Here is a 17,547-nt window from a genome sequence, read left to right as displayed (position 1 = left end):
AAAATTTTTTAATATCCAAAGTTCCATTCAAATGAATAGGACACTTGCACTACTGATTTCAGAGTGATTTTGCAGTATCTTCCTAAACAAAATGAGTGAGTTTTATTATTTAGTTACAGAGAGGAGAAAATTGTGGTTGGTGCTTCTCAGCATAACACATCTTATTGTTCTGTAGGGAGTGGAGTATTTGATATAAGGATCAAAGGGAATTAAACAGAAAACTGCTAGGTTACAATAGCATGCTGTGTCAGACTTTGCCTCACAAAGTCAAGGAGAGTTAAGGCTTGCTGTGCCCTGAACTCTCCTCACCGAGTAGCTATTGCATAACCAACTTCAGTTCCAGTCAGGATGGCATCCCTATGTGTTGTAATTTCCATCAAGACTGTTGCTAGGGGCTTATTCCTTCACCCGTTTACTTCCCTGGTCCTTCTCGCATGAACAGAGAGCAACAATACCCGAAGTCCAAAGGTGCAAACAATTGGATGTTTATTGGGGTGAACTTCCAGCACGCATGATTCCAGTTTCCTTCCTCAGTGTTCCCCTTTCCAGCTCTGACACCACAGAGCCTTACCTGTGTCCCTGTTCCCATTCCCTGTTTCCATCCCCCCCCCTTAGCAAAACATGATTCCAATTTCTCCATCCCCATTCCCTGTTTCCATTCCCCCTCCTTACTTCTTGATTGACTGCAGACTATACAGTAAAACTTGAGTTCTGCTTAGCTATACCTTAACCAATCATTTTACTGAAATTTAACTGACCAATCCTAACATATTGTAACATGATTAGCCAACCAATTATATCCCACCACCTTAATTAGTTTACACTCAGCAAAATTAATTATACAGCAGACAGAAACAATCACAGAACCAAACAGAGATCGTGCAAATAAACAATAGCAAAGTGGGAACTATAATGACAAAACAATACAGAAGTGAGGATTTCACAACTACATCTATAAAGACATAAGTGACAGGTTTCAGAGTAGCAGCCATGTTAGTCTGTATCCGCAAAAAGAAAAGGAGGACTTGTGGCACCTTAGAGACTAACAAATCTATTTGAGCATAAACTTTCGTGAGCTACAGCTCACTTCATCGGATGCATTCTCCTACTGGTTTTTGAATGTTATGATTCCTGATGTCAGATTTGTGTCCATTTATTCTTTTGCATAGAGACTGTCTGGTTTGGCCAATGTACATGGCAGAAGGGCGTTGCTGGCACATGGCATATATCACATTGTAAGAGAAGGCCCATAAACAGGCAGATTGTGATTTTGATTCTTCCTTTTATACTTAAGTGATGAGAATAAACCTAAATTCTTAAAGTATAGGCCTTTGCAGACAGGCCTGAATATCTATATCCTAACAACTGTCAGACTAATTTCTTACTCAGCAGGCATACTGTGCCTTTGTACACTGCAACTTCCAAAGTATAGTATCTTCACTGAGGCTTGGAGGGAAAACATTAGAAGCTCTGTAGCAATCCGGATTTCAGTCATCCTCCATAAAGTCAGGTTTCAGAGTAGCAGCCATATTAGTCTGTATTCTCAAAAAGAAAAGGAGTACTTTGTGGCACCTTAGAGACTAACAAATTTATTTGAGCATAAGCTTTCGTGAGCTACAGCTCACTTCGTCGGATGCATTCAGTGGAAAATACAGTGGGGAGATTTATATACATAGAGAACATGAAACAATGGGTGTTACCATACACACTGTAACAAGAGTGGTCACGTAAGGTGAGCTATTACCAGCAGGAGAGCGGGGCGGGGGGGGAGGTGGGGGTGGTAATCAAGATAGGCCATTTCCAGCAGTTGACAAGAACATCTGAGGAACAGTGGGGGTGGAGGGGGGGAATAAACATGGGGAAATAGTTTTACTTTGTGTAATGACCCATCCATTCCCAGTGTCTATTCAAGCCTAAGTTAATTGTATCCAGTTTGCAAATTTAATTCCAATTCAGCAGTCTCTCGTTGGAGTCTCCTTCTGAAGTCTTCCTGTTGAAGAATTGCAACCCTTAGGTCTGTAATCAAGTGACCAAAGAGATTGAAGTGTTCTGCAACCGGTCTTTGAATGCCATAAATCCTGAAGTCTGATCCGTGTCCATCCACTCCTTCTCGCAGAGACTGTCCAACCTAACCAATGCACACGGCAGAGGGGCATCGCCGGCACAGGATGGCATACATCACATTGGTAGATGTGCAGGTGAACGAGCCTCTGATAGTGTGGCTGGTGTGATTAGGCCCTATGATGGTGTCCCCTGAATAGATATGTGGACACAGTTTTACAGATGGAGAAACTGAGGCAAAGAGAGGTTGGTTAACTTGGTCAAGGCCACAAAGCAAGCAAGTAGCAGAGTTGGGATTAGAACACAGAGGCTCTTAACGCCCAGTTCCATGTGCCTGCCTCAGAGGAAGACCATCGTCCCAGTCACTGGTGTGTTGCTGTTGCCCCAGGCCTTCTCTTCACTTCTGCTCCCTCTCCCTAGCTAATAAGTCACAGAGGCGCTGCTTCAAAAAGAAATTGTGTGAGTGAATTTCAACCCTGTGAAGAATGAGTTGGTTTGAAATCTGATTGAATGTGTTCAGTGACTCCTTGAAAGTAACTCCCTACAAGCAGGACTATATTCCAATGAGAAGTAGAGCTGTGGAAGTATTTTAAACCTAGGAATCTGCACTCAGCAGAAAACGCTTTCTCCCTCAACCATCAGGACAGTCACTGAACTGGAACTACAGGGAGAAGAGAAACTTAACACACACGCTAGGGCAATGACCTGTGGTCCATACCTAGCAGGAAGAAGTAAAAAAGCTGAAAAAATAAATTAGGCAGCTGTAACCCCAGTGACACAGAATTCTTTGTGTTTGTATCTGGTATCTAGAGAGCCAGACACACAAAAAGAGACCACAGAAAAGTTCCTGCTGACAGTGAATGCTGTAACTAAAAGAAATTGAAATTGCCAAGCAGTATAAATATTCCATAATGGGAGAGCTGGTTGAATAAGAGAGTAAACTTAGGAAAAAAGAAGAATTTGAGGAGACCTAGTGTCAGATTCTCTTCTCCTGTATAGCCGCGTAAGTCAGGATTAACTTTACCAAAGTCATCTCAGAGCTCGTCTACACATTGCTTTAGTCTGTACTGGCTGGAGTGTAAATTCTAATCCACCCCAGCATGTTGCGCACTAACTGGCTTGCATGGACTCTGCTGGCACACACTAAAAGCTCCCCAGCATGTTATTGTAGAACTGTTTGAAATAGAACTACATTAACGCACACTAGGGGACATGTAGTGTGTTCCAGCAGGGTCCACGTGGGTCAGTTAGTGAGGACCATGCTACTATGGACTAAAATTCACACCTCTCTGGTGCAGACTAAAGCACTGTGCATAGGCCTTGGCTGAACAATGAAAGAAAACAGAAGTAAGGAAAATGAGGTTAACAATGGACACAGCATAAATTCACGAGTGGCCTTGTAAATAACATGTAGTTAGTAGATTAAAGAAGAGTAATGTGTGATAAGCTTGCAGCTGCAGTTTTCCTTACTAGAAGACTTTGCAGCTGGTGGGCAAGTTCATGATCTGTACAGGGACTGGTTACAAAAATTAGTCGACCAATCATAACGTGTGTGAAATGAGGTATTAACCAATAGTATTACATGTAAGTGTGTATATAAGCTGTTTCATGATTTGGTATGTTGGATGTGTGGTTATACCCTGTACCCACCTGCTACACTTGAGCCTGTTCAACTCAAGTGTAGTTTGATTGAATGCCAAAAAAGAAACCACAGTGATGAGTTTGGAGTTGAACTGATTTCTTGGGTTGCAGAGAACCAGATGAAGTATTCTCCCAGAACTGGATGAGGTGTTTTGGATAAGCCCAGTGGAAAAGGTCTCCCAACACTGTGTAGACAAACCTTAAATTTTCATAACTTAGGGGGAGATTTTCAAAGACACAAATGGCAGTTAGGTGCCCTGCTCCTAAGAACAAGGCCTCTTCAGAGTCAGGTGTCTGATATTTGTGCCCGTCATTATTGGCCAGATTTTCAAAAGAGCTCCTCTCTCAGCAGCCGCCACTGAGACCAAGAGGAGCTGAACACCCTTGAATAGCTGGCTGTATTGCTCAAAAAATAACCTGGTCAGAGTCAGACCCCATGGACCTCATCTGTAGAGGTATATTGACATCATCATCAAGATCCTCTCTGCTGCAACATGCTTTGATACTAAGGGTGAGTAACATCTTCATAATGTGTATGTGAATTCTAATATTTGTACATATTTAGTATCGTGTAGTTAGTTTCCTCCTTCTTTTGCCTTTATCATCCCTACATTTTAAAAGCCGTCTACAGGAGTAAAGTAAATGCATTGAAACTGTATTAAAGATGTTTCCTCTCTATTTTTTTTAAGAGACAAGTAAATCTGGACATGGATGTTGCATTTATTTTTGTTGTATGGATATGTGCCTGACTAAGTAAGTTAAAAGGAAATTAAGGGTGGTGCCGCAAGTATTCCGCCCTCAGTTCTCTATTCACCTATTGTAATCCACTCTTGTATTTGAACTCAATAGCTTTATCCACCCATCTGCACTGTGGTTTCTATGCTAAATTGTTTTAAGGGAGATCTTTAATATAACACACACACATGGTTATTGAATGCTTGGTGCATACTTCAAATTGTCCATCTGAATTAGACATGTTCCTAAAACACTAAGTTCTGATTTGGATCAACTTTTGAACTTCCTCAGAGTTTGCACCGTGTCACTCTGTGGTAAAGCTGTAGGGCAGTAAAAAGCTCAACCAGATCTTAAGATCCTCAAAGTTCAGAGATGCTTGGTTCTCTAGTCTTCATTTAGGTTCATCTCTACCATGAACATACAATGGCCAGAAGGGGAAGATAGTCAGTACATCGCTGGAAACCCTACGTCCCCTAAAGATTAGTGTCAGTACTTGAAAATACCTCCTGCCTCTGTCAGCAATACGGATAGAGTAGAACCTGGCTCATTTATACTCTACACACCCAATAAGTTGTGTGCACACATATATTGTCAGTAACATTAAACTAGTTCCATGCCTGGGACCAATGAGATGCCAGTCCCTTCACCACAAACTTCTCTTACTGCACCACCCTTTATCCTGCAAATTGACAGAACTAGTGGTATATCTGCCAAAGAAATGCAGCAAAATACAAACCATCACATGTATAAAATCGTTTTTATTTTTTGACTTTTCTTACATTTCCTTTGCCTTTTCTCTTTTCCGTTCCCCCTTTTCTTGGCACAATTTCCCTCTCTTCTTTCTCTTTATTATCTCATTTCAATCTATTCAGTCTCTCCCTGTGTCTTTCCTTCGCTCTGTTTCTGAAAATTTCTCTTCTTCTTCTCTGTTCTTTTTACAGGTCAGAGCCATGCATGTATTAATTGGCCATATTATAATAAATAAGAAGTTGGATTGCATCATATTCTTTGAGTGTACTCTGAGCATAGCATATTTTGATGTTAACACCTCTCAGTTCCTTCAACTGACGAGAGAAATTAAAAACACAAGTCTGTAATCAGAGTAACAGCCGTGTTAGTCTGTATTCGTAAAAAGAAAAAAGAAAAGGAGTACTTGTGGCACCTTAGAGACTAACCAGTTTATTTGAGCATGAGCTTTCGTGAGCTACAGCTCACTTCATCGGATGCATAGCATATCGTGGAAACTGCAGAAGACATTATATACACACAGAGACCATGAAACAAAACTTCCTCCCACCCCACTGTCCTGCTGCTAACAGCTTATCTAAAGTGATCATCAAGGAAGGCCATTTCCAGCACAAATCAAGGTTTTCTCACTCTTCCCCCCCCCCCACACACACAGACACACATACAAACTCACTCTCCTGCTGGTAATAGCCCATCCCTCTTTGAAACCTCTCTTTATAATGCGCATGATAATCAAGGTGGGTCATTTCCAGCACTAATCCAGGTTTTCTCACCCCCCCCCCACACACACACCCCCTCCAAAAACCACACACACAAACTCACTCTCCTGCTGGCAATAGCTCATCTTACAATGTGCACAGCAATAATCCAAGTTTAACCAGAACGTCTTGGGGGGGGGGGGGGGTTTGTAGGAAAAAAACAAGGGGAGATAGGCTACCTTGCATAATGACTTAGCCACTCCCAGTCTCTATTCAAGCCCAAATTAATAGTATCCAATTTGCAAATGAATTCCAATTCAGCAGTTTCTCGCTGGAGTCTGGATTTGAAGTTTTTTTGCTGTAAGATAGCGACCCTCATGTCTGTGATTGCGTGACCAGAGAGATTGAAGTGTTCTCCGACTGGTTTATGAATGTTATAATTCTTAACATCTGATTTGTGTCCATTTATTCTTTTACGTAGAGACTGTCCAGTTTGACCAATGTACATGGCAGAGGGGCATTGCTGGCACATGATGGCATATATCACATTGGTGGATGTGCAGGTGAACGAGCCTCTGATAGTGTGGCTGATGTTGTTAGGCCCTGTGATGGTGTTCTCTGAATAGATATGTGGGCACAGTTGGCAACGGGCTTTGTTGCAAGGATAGGTTCCTGGGTTAGTGGTTCTGTTGTGTGGTATGTGGTTGTTGGTGAGTATTCGCTTCAGGTTGGGGGGCTGTCTGTAGGCAAGGACTGGCCTTTCTCCCAAGATTTGTGAGAGTGTTGGGTCATCCTTCAGGATAGGTTGTAGATCCTTAATAATGCGTTGGAGGGGTTTTAGTTGGGGGCTGAAGGTGACGGCTAGTGGCGTTCTGTTATTTTCTTTGTTAGGCCTGTCCTGTAGTAGGTGACTTCTGGGAACTCTTCTGGCTCTATCAATCTGTTTCTTCACTTCCACAGGTGGGTATTGTAGTTGTAAGAATGCTTGATAGAGATCTTGTAGGTGTTTGTCTCTGTCTGAGGGGTTGGAGCAAATGCGGTTGTATCGCAGAGCTTGGCTGTAGACGATGGATCGTGTGGTGTGGTCAGGGTGAAAGCTGGAGGCATGTAGGTAGGAATAGCGGTCAGTAGGTTTCCGGTATAGGGTGGTGTTGATGTGACCATTGTTTATTAGCACTGTAGTGTCCAGGAAGTGGATCTCATGTGTGGACTGGACCAGGCTGAGGTTGATGGTGGGATGGAAATTGTTGAAATCATGGTGGAATTCCTCAAGGGCTTCTTTTCCATGGGTCCAGATGATGAAGATGTCATCAATATAGCGCAAGTAAAGTAGGGGCGTTAGGGGACGAGAGCTGAGGAAGCGTTGTTCTAAATCAGCCATAAAAATGTTGGCATACTGTGGGGCCATGCGGGTACCCATAGCAGTGCCGCTGATCTGAAGGTATACATTGTCCCCAAATGTAAAATAGTTATGGGTAAGGACAAAGTCACAAAGTTCAGCCACCAGGTTAGCCGTGACATTATCGGGGATAGTGTTCTTGATGGCTTGTAGTCCATCTTTGTGTGGAATGTTGGTGTAGAGGGCTTCTACATCCATAGTGGCCAGGATGGTGTTATCAGGAAGATCACCAATGGATTGTAGTTTCCTCAGGAAGTCAGTGGTGTCTCGAAGGTAGCTGGGAGTGCTGGTAGCGTAGGGCCTGAGGAGTGAGTCTACTTAGCCGGACAATCCTGCTGTCAGGGTGCCAATGCCTGAGATGATGGGGCGTCCAGGATTTCCAGGTTTATGGATCTTGGGTAGTAGATAGAATATCCCAGGTCGGGGTTCCAGGGGTGTGTCTGTGCGGATTTGATCTTGCGCTTTGCCAACTGTGCCCACATATCTATTCAGAGAACACCATCACAGGGCCTAACAACATCAGCCACACTATCAGAGGCTCGTTCACCTGCACATCCACCAATGTGATATATGCCATCATGTGCCAGCAATGCCCCTCTGCCATGTACATTGGTCAAACTGGACAGTCTCTACGTAAAAGAATAAATGGACACAAATCAGATGTTAAGAATTATAACATTCATAAACCAGTCGGAGAACACTTCAATCTCTCTGGTCACGCAATCACAGACATGAGGGTCGCTATCTTATAGCAAAAAAACTTCAAATCCAGACTCCAGCGAGAAACTGCTGAATTGGAATTCATTTGCAAATTGGATACTATTAATTTGGGCTTGAATAGAGACTGGGAGTGGCTAAGTCATTATGCAAGGTAGCCTATCTCCCCTTGTTTTTTTCCTACAAACCCCCCCCCCCCCAAGACGTTCTGGTTAAACTTGGATTATTGCTGTGCACATTGTAAGATGAGCTATTGCCAGCAGGAGAGTGAGTTTGTGTGTGTGGTTTTTGGAGGGGGTGTGTGTGTGGGGGGGGGGGTGAGAAAACCTGGATTAGTGCTGGAAATGACCCACCTTGATTATCATGCGCATTATAAAGAGAGGTTTCAAAGAGGGATGGGCTATTACCAGCAGGAGAGTGAGTTTGTATGTGTGTCTGTGTGTGTGTGTGTGGGGGGGGGGAAGAGTGAGAAAACCTTGATTTGTGCTGGAAATGGCCTTCCTTGATGATCACTTTAGATAAGCTGTTAGCAGCAGGACAGTGGGGTGGGAGGAAGTTTTGTTTCATGGTCTCTGTGTGTATATAATGTCTTCTGCAGTTTCCACGATATGCTATGCATCCGATGAAGTGAGCTGTAGCTCACGAAAGCTCATGCTCAAATAAACTGGTTAGTCTCTAAGGTGCCACAAGTACTCCTTTTCTTTTTTCTTTTTAAGTCTGTAATCGTTTCACAGTTTAATTAGAGCAGTGGTTCTCAAACTTTTGTGCTGGTGACCCCTTTCACATAGCAAGCCTCTGAGTGTGACCCCCCCCTTATAAATTAAAAACACTTTTTTGTACATTTAACGTCATTATAAATGTTGGAGGCAAAGCAGGGTTTACGGTGGGGGCTGGCAGCTCGCAACCCTCAATGTAATAACCTCACAACCCCCCCAGGGGTCCTGATCCCCAGTTTGAGAACCTCTGAATTAGTTTCATGGAGGAGAGTTACTCTATGTGCCATCCTAACAATTAATTCTGGGACAAGTAGACAAGCATGAGAAAAAGGAAACAAAGAAAAGGAAAACAGGACCTATTAAATAAACTGAATCATCTAGTTCCTTTATACTGAATCACTGATTGTCCATTAAACCTTCTTCCTGATCGTCTCATGGCCATCCACTTAGGAAGCAGCTATTACATACACTGAGAGTACATACAAGTCCAGTTAATTCTTCAGGTCCACTCATGTTGTCCTTTCTTCAGTGGCAGTGTCCAGCAATTATAGGTGATTATAGAGTTCTTTAGTTTCAGAAGTATTGGCTTAAGTACAATCAGTTGAAGATCAATACAGACTTCTGGCCAGATGTTTAAAGTTCATGGCTATAAGAAAGTGGTTCTATGATTCTTTGTTGAGGGGAAAAAAAATTAAAACCTAACCAAATAACTATAAAACAAAGAATAGCACTCTAAAAGAGAAAATCAAAGGAGGAAAAAACAAACCAGAGACAGGCAGATTGTTCTGTGAATACTTAGAGTAGGGGTGGCCAACCCGAGTCTGAGAAGGAGCCAGAATTTACCGATGTACATTGCCAAAGAGCCACAGTAATACGTCAGCAGCGCCCCAGCAGCTCCCCGACCCCGCTCCCAGCGCCTCCCACCCACTGGCAGCCCCGTCAGTAAGCGCCTTCCCCTCTCTCCCCGCACCTCCCGATCAGCTGTTTCATGGCGTACAGGAGGCTGTGGGCTGGGTGGGGAGGAGCAAGGGCACGGCAGGCTCAGAGGAAGGGGTGGAGTGGGGGCAGGGCCTGTGGCAGAGCCAGGGGTTGAGCAGTGAGCAGCCTCCGGAACATTGGAAAGTTGGCGCCTGTAGCTCCAGCCCTCGAGTCGGTGCCTATACCAGGAGCTGCATATTAACGTCTGAAGAGCTGCATGTGGCTCCGGAGCCACAGGTTGGTCATCCCTGACTTAGATCAACCTCTATGCCACTTGTTTACATAGTCTAAGGCATATTGCAAATTTTGTTCACCATTTCTTTGAACCAAAATGTGCAACATTCATGATCAAACTGGATAATTCAACTCATGATTCTTGTAAACTTGGCAAAACTCATTTTGTAAGAAAGCAGGCTTTCTGCAGAAGTCTCTTCTGTCTTGCTTGATATTCATTTAATATGGCTGGCGTGCCCCTTTTATCATATCAGTAGTGTCCCCTATAAAGAAGGGTGGATTGGATAAAATAAGAAATGGACTGGCTGTCTGACCAAAACATTGAAACAAACCCAAACCTTTGGTAGGATTAAAATAATGTTTGTATAAATACCTTGTCTTCTCAGTCATCTCCAACAGATCATTCGCCATGTCTGAGGAGGTCTGGCAATCTCTGGAAGGTAGGATGTTGCCTCAGATCTCTTGAATTCCAGGGATTTCCTTGAGTCACAGTGGGGACAATGGCATCTGTGACCCAAGTCAGTTTTGGAGCATGCCTGACTGATGCAAAACTCTGCATACAAACTCAATTGCTTTGTATGAATATGAGAAGAAACTTATCTACTGTTCTCTCTCCTTCTTCCTCTGGCAATATGCTCTACCACCAGCCCACCTTCAGAGCCACAAATGTATTCTTTTCTTTTATAAAGCTTAGGGAATTAACAGAAACAAAATCATGGGACTTGGGTGAGCAAGCAATTGCATAGGGTGAATGCAAGTGGCAAACTCGCACGGCCACCAGTTTGCAAACAATCTGAACAATTAGTCACAGTGAAAAATATTGTAGAAACCACAAGCAAGGAATGCCTTCTCCTGGACTCGATTGTTGCTTTAAGGCACTGGCTGGCTGTCCAGGAGCAGGAGGAGGCATCTTGCACTCTAAATGTCCCCTTTACACACCCACTGAGGGGGCTGTTGCAAACTCGATGTTTACACTGCAATAAAAGACCTGCTGCATGGCTACAACTGGCTCAGGATCAGCTGACTCTGGTTCATGGGCTGCAGGGCTATAAAATTGCAGTGTATACTTCTGTGGCTCGGCTGACTCTGGGCTTTGAGATCACATGAGGGGGAGGGTCTAAGAGCCCAGGCTGCAGCTCGAGCCCAAATGTCTACCCTGCAATTTTCAGCTGACCCGGGCTCTGAGATTGGTGCTGAAGGTTTTTTATCACAGTGTAGACATAACCAAGGTGGCCATATAACACCTCGTAATTGGTGACCCTACTTTGTAACCACTTCTGTCAAGCCTCACTATCCTTCAGTAGCTCCTCTTTTCTTCCTTTGCTTCAGGGGGCTTCCGGTGGGTGGGACTGGGTATCTCAGCTCTTTCTCTTTTGTGGCATAGGATTAATGGATTCCTTACTCTCCTTTGTATGTGGAGCTGGCTGGAGGCTCCCAAACCTCTGGGACTGGTTTCTCATCTATCCCTGCTATGCATGGTTGATAAGAGAGTGTTACCTGGGACTGGTGATTTGGACGCTCTGCCTCAGTTCAGCTAGAGGTAGCAGAGCACGGGGTCAGTGTATTTCTCACTATTGCAGTTGTTGACCATGAAAAGCTGTCCTCTTTGGCCAAATAGTGCAAGTCTCAGCCTGTGGTGTTTATTGTTCCGGGCCAAGATCTCAGACGTAACTAATGGTTTTGGATGTCTCGGTTTTTGATTGACTAACTTGAGACTCCTTGAAAATCAGGTCACCTTAAGGTATTTCAAGTGAAGCACCCCAAATTACTAGTCCCTTTTGAAACTCATGCCCTTGAAAAATGAAAAGGACCTTTTTTTAAAATCAAAGTATCCTAGTCTTCTGTCATGTTCTCATTAAGCAGAAATCACAGGGAATCCATTAGTCTCCTATTCGCCTTCATTGCAGAATGTGATTTTTAGCTTCCATCAAGTTCTTTTATATTATCTCATGGATATCACAGTTTGCCTTGGCAGGCACCATGCTGTGACTTAATCTACCCTGGACCCAAATCAGAGGAGAAATAGGAGTGTCAAACCCCAAAATTAGAAATGATAAACTGATGAAAACAGAGGAAAAAAGGGGTTAGAAATATTTGTTCTGGGTAGAATTCAGAAAAGACCTTGGCTTTCTTGCTTTTGCAGAAGAGAGCACTTGCCACTGATTATGAGACAGAGTTGAAAAGCAATATACAAATGATTCCAAATATCAGTTGCCAGGAAGCAGATGACATGTTAAATTGCTGTGCAGATTGAGAGCTTAATTCAGAGGTTTCCTGCTACAGGAGTTGCCAGTATACAGCCATTTTGTCTTTTTTTTTTTTTTTTTTTTTTGGCAAATTGGCTGGTTTGGACGGCTGTCTCCAGTAGTTTCTCCTACGCTTCCTGTTGTAGGAAGGCCTGTTTCCTGCAATGAGACTCCTGATTAGAGTCTGCCACTATTTTAGTCTGCAAAGGGTTATGAAACAGGTTTCTTGATTTTTGGGAAGCGAGGCCAAATCACAATAGTACCACAATAGAACATCTGATTCCTTTTGAGAAATCTAAAAAGGGCCACAGCTAAATTGAAATAATTGATGCTTAAAGTAAGTATTCAGCTGTACAGCTGAGATTTATTCATTTACTTTGAGAGACTTTATTTTTCCTGTTTGTTTTGTGACCAGATATTGTCACCTGTAGGTTACATTTTCAAGTATCTTCTAAGTTTGGTTGCCAACTTAAAATTTCCTAGCAGCCACTTTGAAGCTGATTTTCAGTGCTGCTGAGAAGCCCTGGTTACCACTGACTAGATGTCCCTGTTCTCCAGCTTCTAATAAGTGGGGATTCTTTTCTTCCTCCCTTTGTCTTGTCTGCTTAGATTTTAAACTCTTCAGGGCAGGGACGGTCTCTTACTATGTGTCTGTTCAGCGCCAGCACAATGGGCTGGTTGGGGCCTCTATTGTACAAACAACAATGGTAATATATAAACTGTAGGCGTGTACTGGATGGGGATGTGAGCAAATACTCACTGTAGGGACTAGGACGAGAGCACTCCAAATTCATCTTCACTTGTGATCAAAACCAGTGCTGAAAGACTGGTGTATTAATCTTGTCTAACCTCTTTTTCTCCCTCCTTCTCTCTTTTCTGCTGCTGCTAGTGAGGATTCCCACACACCTGAGCGTGGTCTCACCTTTGCTACAAATGACCATATAATGGGAACCCACAACTTCCCAAAGGCAAGATTTTCAAGACAGGAGTCACTTCAGGAGAATGGGCTTCCTATTTTTACGCTGCTTCAATACCAGATCCCCTCACTGGGGGCTGCATACTCCATTCCTGCCTTCCATAAAGCAATTGACCAATCCCGATCTATCTCCTGGCCTCTTATCTCATTACTTCAAGGTTTTGGGAGTAGGAGATACATGTTAACTTGACTGATATTGGACTTCAAATTTTCATGGATTTATAACAAAAATGACCTGTTTCTTTATGTCACTTCTTTTTCCTGACCACCTCCTGCTTTTTGTATTCTTGACTTCTTTTCTTCTTTCCCATCATCCTCTTATTCACCATTCCTAATATATTTCACACTTTTTTTCTTCCTTTTCTTCTCTTTCCCATTCAGCATCTCTTTTCCCTTCCCACCTCAGACAGCTGTAAATATAAATCTTCTCCTGTGGTCTCCTGGGTAAATTTTATAGGAAAGATACTTTTACTTTTCTTAACAAAACAAAATGAGGAAATTAAATGCAACACCCCTCTCTCCTGTTTAAATAACAAAAAGCCTCTGATGCAGGCCAGGAAATTCCAAGTTAACATGACACTGTTCCAAACTCATGCAGTTGTGGAAAGATAGTATGGCTGTGTGAGCTCTTGATAAGTGTTAACCTTCACTTTGATTTATCAGCATGGATCACCACCATGCTATTATTCAAAATGTAACAGAGCATACATTCCTTTGAGACTATAACACACCTTTTATCAGGAAGAGATTAGGTTGTGTTTCTACTGCCCTATTTGCAACCATTCCAGCACAACAGATTCTAAAAATTTACCAGAGTTAGTAATTTTTTTTATGACAGTGTTGTAATGAAAGGTATGAGTGACTTGTATGTTAAGAACCTTTGATGGATAAGCCTCCAGCTTATAAAAAGAGCTAATACTCTGTGCACTAGCCACTCCCAAACAGTCATTAAGGATATTTGTGTAAGTTATGGTGATGAGCATGCCATAAGAACCTATGGAATAGAATAGGGACATCTGGAACACAGAGTGAGCTCAGAAAGTTCAAAATATGTGGTCTCAGTCAGCAAGCTGGGAGTCGTGGTTTCCCAGGTGGAAAGTGTAGGGGCTGAGGGAGGGGCTGAGGGAGGGGAAAAAAGACAGTTTGGTAAGCAGAAGATATTTGTGAGACACCCTGGAGAGAGTCTGAGAGTCTGAGGCTAGATGCTGCAGTGGTGCCTGGCCTGAGCTTGTTGCAAGAGGAATTTGCCTCTGCTGCCATTTGTTACCGCCCTGTTCAAGGGAACAGGACTTGTTTGTTTAGACTACACTAAGAAAACACCTGGCTCTGCATCACAGAAAACCAACCTGCAAGAGCCTGAATTCTGCTACTGCTCAGCAAGGGACAACAATATTAACTGAAGCCTATTTAGGGCTCGTCTATACTGGCCATTTACAGCGCTGCAACTTTCTCACTCAGGGGGGTGAAAAAACACCCCACTGAGCGCAGCCCGTTTCAGCGCTGTAAAGCGCCAGTGTAGACAGTGCACCAGCGCTGGGAGCCGCACTCCCAGCGCTGGTCGCTGTGCCTCTCGTGGAGGTGGGTTTTTGAGAGCACTGGGAGAGCTCTCCCAACACTGCACCGTGACCACACAAGCCACATTAAAGCGTTGCCAGTGTAGACTAGCCTTTAGGCACATTGTTCCTGTCTTTCTTGCTTCAGAAAGGCTCCTCCAAGCTTCATATCATAATGACCATATAGGATACATAGGAATGACCAGATTTGATCTTAGATTGGTCTCTTATGTGGAAAATCCACACAGAATACATGAAACATCTTGCCGTTCTCATCATTGTGTTTCCATTGGGGAGAAGAGGGAGAATTTCCATAATATGGAGATCTCCAGAGATTTGTGCCAATCATAGGGCTTGTTGTCACTGGCAAGTTTCTGCGTAGCAAAGCAGCTTTTTGCGCTCAAACTGCAGACATGTACACACACTGCCAAGCCACTTTGTGTGCAGAAACTCCTCAGTTGCAGCGCTGCAAAAAAAACACCTCGACGAGAGCCATAAGGCTATGTGCGCAGAGGCTCCAGTGTAGACGCTTGACTGCTTTCTGTGCTGTAATTGGCCTCTGGAGTTGTCCCATCATGCCTCAAGTGACCGCTCTGCTTGTTGTTTTGAACTCAGCTGCCCTGGTGACATGAGCCCCTCCCCGTTCAAAGCACGATTTCTGACAGCCTTTGTGTGCTGTGCTGATCTGCTCCGGGACACAAAGCAAACCATTAACGTGGAATGCTCATGCTGTTGGACACAGAGGCAGAGGTGTGTGTGTGTGTGTGTGTGTGTGTGAGAGAGAGAGAGAGAGAGAGATTGCTGGGCAGAAAGCCCAGAGAGGGAGGTGGGGGCTGATGTTGGGGTTTCCCCCTCCCTCAGGATTGGTTGCTTCGTGCTGCTGTCTGAACTTACAAGACAGCATGCTGACACACTCTCTGTCCCCCAAAACACACTGTCTCCCGCCCCAGTTGCGTGCACACATGCCCTGTCACACTCTCCCCCCCCCGACCTCCCACTTCAGTTGAAAAGCAGTTAGCCAATAGTAGGATGCCCATGGAACAATGGTATTGGGAAACCTGCATCATGTGATGCTTTGCCTGCCCCATGAGGCATTGCAAACCCTTCCCAAAGCACCCTGTGGCCAGTTGCACTGTGGGATAGCTACCACAATGCACTGCTCTCTTTGCCATTGCAAGAGTTGCTAATGTGGATGTGCTCCGGTGTCTCAAGGAGCACAGTGTGGACATGCAACAGCGGTTTAATTCCAGCGCTTGAATAAAAGTGGTATAACTTGTGGCACAGAAACTTGCCAGTGTAGACATACCCTTAGAAAAGGAACCACACAGAGACTCTGCTTCCTTGTGCCTTGGATCCCAGCCCTCTGCAACTCTCTCCCATCTCCCTGTCAGCACAGTTCAGGCAGGGCTTCTTTTGCTGACAGTTACTCCTAAAACCTTCCCTAAAGGCAAGATCCATGGTGCAAAAAGTGGTCTTGCGGAGGACTTGTGCTATAGTGTTTTGTCAGTGACCTCCTTGGTAGTTTCTTGGGGTAACAATGTGCTTACTGCACTTGTGTGCAGGCTCCCATTCTGCCTTTCCCATGCATAGATTCCCATCCCACAGAGGACCATCTCCAGTGTCTGGGGACAGATGCAATGATACTGCCTTGGCAGCTGACCCACATTTTGTGTCTCCTGGCCAGGAATCCATGATGATTTTTGTCTCTTTCACCCAGGAAAGTAAGAGGGGATAATTTGGCCCATGGAACTGGGAAATCCTGGCTATTCTATAAGTGCCCCAAAGACAGACATGGGGTTTATAATGGATGATTATCTGAGTGGAGTTAACAATGTGATGCTGTTACAGGGAGTTAAAAAAAAAGACAAATGTTGTAGGTGTTGTATAAATAGGAGCATTACATGTAACAGTTCAGGTCATTATTCCACTATACTCTGCACTGTCTAGGCCTCAGTTGACAGCACTGTGTTCAATTTTCGGCATCGTCTTTTAACGCAGACAAACTGAAGAGTGTTCAGAGGAGAACAACAAATATGCTGAAAACTTTGGTAAATAATACCTGCAGCATGAGAAAAGATTAGAAGAATATATATGGACAAAAGAAGGCTGAATAGGCATTACTGTCTGTATGCATATTTAAGGGAATACAATAAAAAGGGGAATTGTTCTCATTAGTCAAAGGGGAAAGAACTAATGAGCCTAAATTGCTGCAAGGATGTTAAGGTTAAATCTTACGTAAACTTTTATGTTCGTCATTGCCAGGATCTTTGAACAAGCTGCAAGGAAGGTTGCTGGAGATATTCAAGGTGAGAATTGAAAAACCCATTGATCATGGATAGTTTCGGAAGCATGAAATCAATTCCACCGTGATTCAAGAAAATGGATAGGTGAACTAAGTGACCCATGAGAAGACGGTCTCTTCAAATCTATGTCACCAATCATACTGTTTGTTTAACTTTTATTCTTTCACTCAGTTTGGACAATAAAACTAGACTGGTCAGTTTCATGTTTGTTTCAAGTTTGTTTCTCCCTCTGTTTCTCCTGTATGGTTGTTCTCGGATTTAGAAGATTGGAGAGAAATGTTTTAATTATAACAAAACAGCTGTTTGTTTATGCAATGTTTTCATCAACTTTTAAGAACAATAATGAAGCATGTCTCTCTCCACTTAAAAATGTCTGTCTGTCTTTTTCTTTATATGGCCTTCATAACCATAATATTTACATTTTGAACCTCTTTGTAATTAACAGAATTTCTTGTGCTTAGATTTCCTAACTAATGTATTGGTTCAAAACAAGGGGGAAAACAGGCTTTAAAACAATACCAAGATGCTGATGAGGGCGAAGAA

At 43.4% G+C, this 17,547-nt stretch overlaps 1 long non-coding RNA gene across 2 annotated transcripts in view; it reads left to right on the top strand.

Moving 5' to 3' along the window:
• The window catches only part of LOC141984011 (uncharacterized), a 34,994-nt gene extending 17,733 nt beyond the window's left edge, over positions 1–17,261 (top strand). Inside the window, exons 2-3 of one of the 2 annotated variants that reach the window (XR_012638613.1) lie at positions 4,055–4,213; positions 16,964–17,261. This is a non-coding gene — a long non-coding RNA (uncharacterized LOC141984011). Of the gene's footprint in view, positions 1–4,051; positions 4,214–16,963 lie in introns of both variants that reach the window. The other variant, XR_012638612.1, reaches the window with a different exon arrangement.
• The last annotated feature ends 286 nt before the right edge of the window (positions 17,262–17,547 follow it).

This window comes from Natator depressus, chromosome 3, assembly GCF_965152275.1.
Source record: "Natator depressus isolate rNatDep1 chromosome 3, rNatDep2.hap1, whole genome shotgun sequence".
Lineage (NCBI taxonomy): Eukaryota > Metazoa > Chordata > Testudines > Cheloniidae > Natator > Natator depressus.
Note: the sequence above shows the minus strand (reverse complement) of the source record. Positions and strands in the feature narration are given on the sequence as shown.